Source organism: Pteropus vampyrus, unplaced genomic scaffold, assembly GCF_000151845.1.
Source record: "Pteropus vampyrus isolate Shadow unplaced genomic scaffold, Pvam_2.0 Scaffold302, whole genome shotgun sequence".
NCBI classification, from domain to species: domain Eukaryota; kingdom Metazoa; phylum Chordata; class Mammalia; order Chiroptera; family Pteropodidae; genus Pteropus; species Pteropus vampyrus.
In genome coordinates, this window is record NW_011889083.1 from 4,807,373 (window position 1) to 4,813,155 (window position 5,783).

Genomic DNA, 5,783 nt, shown 5'->3' on the forward strand with positions numbered 1-5,783 from the left:
GTTAAATTAGCTTTATAAAAGTATTCCAGCTAATAAATAAAAAAAGAATTAGAGTAAAATTAGAATATTACTATTTTGCAACTGTTCAGTATTAATGAATCTAGTCAATGATCCTAATGGTTGACAACATGATAAAAAGAGAAATAAATGTAGATTAGATAGATGGATAAATAAATAGATAAACGGGTGGTAGATGGAGAGATAATCTAGATATATGGATAGATGAATAGATGATAGACGATGATGATAGATAGATAGATAGATAGATAGATAGATAGATAGATAGATAGATAGATAGAGATATATAGATAGATAATCTGCATCTAACTAAGCATATAACTCTACACTCCCAATTTAAATATTATAGGGGATAGGAAAATATGTGAAACACCATCACAAGAACTCAACAGCCTAATCAAAACTGTGGGAAATACTCCAGGACAAAAGACCCAGTTTATTCCATAACATATGAATACATAAAAAGTACATATGGATCATAAGAAATGCAAGAGAAATTTCAATATATCACAATATTAATATAAATATTGATATATAGATATCAATATCAATGTATCACTGAATATATTTTGATTGTGATTAAAACAAAATATTAAAAATTTACAAAACAATCAGGAAACTGTGAACTCTGGATATTTGATGATATTAAGAAATTAATGTTAATTACTTGGGTGGGAAAATAGTATTGTGATTACCTTATCTTTAGAAGTTTTCAGATGAAATGACAGGATTTGATCTGGAATTTGTTTTAAAATACCATTGAAGAGAGTATAGTTGAAATAATATTGCCCAGATATTGATAATTACAATTGTGTATGATTGTGTATGATATGATGTTAGGTTCACTGTATAATTTTCTCTATATATATTTGAAATTTTCAAAAATTAAGAAGTTTTAAGAGAGCCTTGAGGACCCCTATAAAATAGCATATTTTCCCCCTTGTACACTCAGGAACAAATTATATTTACTGATTCTGTAAAACAGAACGTAATGCAGCCTGGATCTTATTTGCCAATTTAATTCTTTCTTCAGCTTTAGAGATAACTTGTTACACACAAATCATTTCCACAAAGGAATTTTGTAATGTCTGCATAATTCCTACATGACTTTAAAGTGACACTAATTTTTAGTGACAAGGGTCACCTCATTTAACCAGATTTGGTGATTCTGCCAGAAGAGGGGCTATCCATTTGGTCAAAACATGGTCCTGATTCTGGAGCAGGTGCCATTAATATTAGACGGGCAATTAGACTGTTCAGAATAGGCTTAAAGCACCCCCGTGTGGTCAGTACATGTTAAAACAAGCCGTGCTCTTCGTCAATGCGTAAAAGCCTATAGTGCCCTCTTATCCCTTCTGCCCTAAAGTGGCAAATGTAGCTGGAGATCATGTAAGAGTGTTAACTTCACCAGGTCTGATACATTATTAAATGTTAATCCAGATCTTCCATCAATAGTCATAAAAATAGAATTATTTAAATTTTTTTTTCCTTTGGAAGAAAACAACTATCACAAAATTTTAATATTTCTAAAAAGTTTAGATATTTAATATGTATATATCATCTTATGTGTCAGCTTTTGCAAATGTCTTAGGTGATTGCCACTAAACTCTTTGGCATGTAAAAAAAAATCTGCTTTTTAATAAATTATTAATGAGTCCAAATAGAAAATAATCATAAAAAATAAAAAATGTAAAGAATCTGACTTTTTCTGAGAGCACACTCCATCCATAAATGAATGGGGTAGCCTCATGCATCAGGAAGAGCACAGGACTGGGAATTAGAGGGGAAAGGGAGATTGATGGTTCTGGAATCCATCCTCATGTCTTCTCTACAAGGCTGATGTTTCTGTCTTCATGATCCAGAAGGCCATAACTCACCTAAAAACCTGCAGCAGAGTTGACACTAAAGCCCAGGCTTGCCTCACCCCAAGTATATTCTTTCCACTATACTATACTGCCTAGGAAGTTCATGACCACTCTCACTCAAACTCTATTTCTTTTCCTGAAATATGAGAACACTGGACTAGATCATCATTCCATTCAAAAGCTAAACCTTTATCATTTTTATCAGTTCTCTAATGTTTGTAGTGTCCAGGAAGTTGAAATGTGTTCAGAGTCTAAGCTTAAGGAAAGCTCGTTCAGGCTCTGGTCAAGATGGCAGAGTAGGGAAATACTTGCTTCCTCTTACTATCACATCAAAATTACAACAAAATTGCAGAACAGCCATCATTGGAAGTCACCTGAAGTCTAGCTGAACAAAAGTCCTACAACTGGGGACACACAGAAAAGGTCACCTCAAGACTGGTAGGAGGGACGGAAACGCAAAATAGGCTGGTCCCACATCTGCGTGTGGCAGTTGAGAATCAGAAGGGATATCTTGGCTGCAGAGGTTCCTCCGGAGGAGCAAGGGATCAAAGCCCCACACTGGCTCTCCAACCAAGATTCCAATGCTAGGAGGAGAAGTCCTCAGATTTCTGGCTATGTAAACAAGGAAAGATTGTGGCTGAGTGAGACAGAAGGTGTCTGGAGTAGCAGACATTCATCCTAAGGGGCCCACACATGGACTTATTTGCTGGCACACTTATTCACTCTGGGCTCCAGCACTGGGGCAGCAGCTCAAAAAGCACCAGGAACATGTGGGGAGGAACTGAATTATCTGGCTTCAAGGTGAGGAGCAGCTTTCTCCCAGGCAGAAGTGCTAGCAGAATCCATTGTTTCTTTGTTGAGCCCTCCCCCAACCCAACATGCAGAAGCAGGTGGCTGCCATATCTGAGTCTCCATCAACCTGGCTAACGCTGGTAGAACTGCCTAGTGATTCCCTGAGACCCCACCCTACCCAACTTTCAGGGCCACCCAAACCACTTACAGTAGCTTTTCCATATAAATGGACCTGTCTTGGCTCATTCTATGGCCTTTCCTAAAATCTCTCAAAGGCTCACAAAACCCAAACAAGCAGCATCTGGCCTCTTGCTGAGTAGCCTTAAGCCCATCACTAGCAACAGACAGCCTCAGTTTGCAGCTTAGCCTCTCAGATACCACCAAGTCCAGAGCAGGTGGCAGCCATCTGCAGTTTGCTTGATGACTCTTGCCAGGTCACTCTAGGAAGGGCACAATCTGTGGCTGAGCTTGGCCCGCAGTGGGGCCCCTCCCAGGAGGCCCTGGGGCCAGCACACCCTATGGCCAGCTTTTGACTAAACTGGAGCATCACCAAGGGCTGCAGCTGAGGACAACATACCCAAAGGGCAGACTAGGCAGGCAATAGAGCCCTGCTAAAGTGAATCCTGCTCTGAAGGATTATCCTCTCACCTGCCAGTCCTCACAATCAATTAGCCCAAGAGTCAATCTTTCCCATTGACAGGCTAACTGCAACCAAGGCTCAAGTACAACAGAAAGACAGACATGACCCATACAAAGGAAACACTTGGAGCACCTGGCTCAAGTGACAATGGAAGGCTGTGCCACTGAGCCTCACAGAACACCTAACACATAAGGCCACTCTACTAAGACCGGAAGACATAGCAGCTTTACCTAAAACACAGAAACAAAGGGAAACAGCCAAAATGGGAGACAAAGAAACATGTCCCAATTGAAAGAACAGAACAAAGCTTCAGAAAAATAACTAAACAAAATGAAGATGAGCAATCTACAGATGCAGAGTTCAAAATATTGTTTACAAAGATACTCAATGAACCTAGGGAAAGAATATATGAACTCAGTGAGAACTTTAACAAAGCAAAAATATTAAAACAGATAGAAAACATAAAAAACAACCAGTCAGAAATGAAGACTACAGTAACTGAAATGAAGATTACACTAAAAGAAATCAACAACAGATTAGATAAAGCAGAGACTCGAGGCGATTTGCATCTCGGGCAGCACTCTGTTATTAATATGACTTTAAAAAAGTCATATTAATATTTCAGTAGCAAAACATATAAACAGTCACATTAAGTGGTGAATGTAAAGAATATAATATAAATAATTTATCCTCAGTCCAGTACAGGTTTTTTGGCCACATGAGGTTTTAGAAGTGTCCAGTTGACTCAGGTGCCCAGGCTTCTAGCTGAATTATAAGAGTACTTGTGTGCCATCGACTTCCTGATACCATGTGATCAGCTGACAATAGTATTCTGGCTACCTTGACAGTAACCTAACAGAGTGATCTGATCATAAATTCCTAACTAGGCAGGTCATGGTGAGTAGTCACACCCCAGGCAAATAACTTCTTTAATAAAAGGTTTACCTTTGCTTTAAGCAATCCCTGTCCATTATTTCTGTGCACCTTTGAGATAAGCCATAACCACTCTCAAGAGAACACATAATATTGTTAATTATCCTGCAATTCAAGGGTCCCCAACCCCTGGGCCAGAGACCAGTAGTAGTCCATGGCCTGTTAGGAACCAAGCTGCATAGCAAGAGGTTAAGTGGCAGGCAAGTGAGGGAGCGAAGCTTCATTTATATTTGCAGCCACTCTCTAACACTAGCATCGCCATCTCAGCTCCACCTCAGATCATCAGGCATTAGATTCTCATAGGAGCACTGGTCCCTGGTGCCAAAAAGTTTGGGACCCGCTGCTGTAATTCAATCCCCGCATGGCTTCCTCTCACCTCCATTTATCTTATGTTCCCTCCTTAATTTCAAATGCATAAAAGAAATTGAAAAATGTTATTCTCAGGAGCATTTGAAATTTTGCTCCCTGTCATTTGTCATCTCTTTGGCTCAAATAAACTCTTATAAAAAATCTCTATAGGTCTGAATGTTTCTTACATTAATATCTTTGATAAAAACTAATATATGCGCATCCCTGACTGTCATCATGTTTTTGTGAATTTTGTTTATGGTAGTTTTGCTCATGCTCTGGCCCCTGACACAAATGAAACTAAATTTACAGATTTATGGAATTGAGATCGAAACCCAGTGGTAGACTATGGCAACTGCCCCCTAGCACCAGGCATCTTCCTCTTTTGCTTCAGAACAACTCATCTTGGTCAGATTTTTCAGTGCAGTCCCCCAGCTTTTATCAAGATCTTACTGCTTCAAAACTTTACTTTCTTACTTCAGGTTTTCAGCCAAGAACAAAATCTGATTGCCTGAGAAGACTCAGCAAAAATGCTAGCCCTTTCTCTTCCTAACACCAAAAAACAACAAAATCACTTAGAAAAATTTACTTAAGACAATCTCTTCCACCTTATATCACATCTTTGGAACAGCATTAAATAGTTATTGGCTATTTATGCCTGATTTCAATTATTTTTACATTTTCTATGTCTGTCCCAATTCAACTGTGTAAGTGAAACTCTTCCCCAAAAGCTCTGCAATTTTTACAGCTCAGCCATGTGGAGGAAGAAGGGGTTCTACAGAAAGCTACCTCACAGGATGATCTGATCATAAATTTCTAGCTGTGCAGGACAAGCTGGAAAAGACCAGTTTGGGCTTATCTCCCCTTTCTGGGGCTAAAACAGGAGGAGGTCTGAAGAAAAAAAATTGCCAGAACCATAACCTGGAGGGAAAGGGGGCAACCCCAGGCTATCTACACTGCCTTAATTCTACCATTAGGAATTTGTGTTTGGGGCCAGGCAGAGTGTCTAACTTGCCCAGGACAGCACAGTTCAACAGACACAACCCTATTGTCTTACAATTTCCTTATTTCCAGAAGTATCTCAGTTTAGACAATAAATTACTTGACAATAGTCCTAGTTCAGAATAACAAAGCACTACAAACTTCCTAAAAGTCCATCGATAGTAGACTGTATAATAGTTTATAAA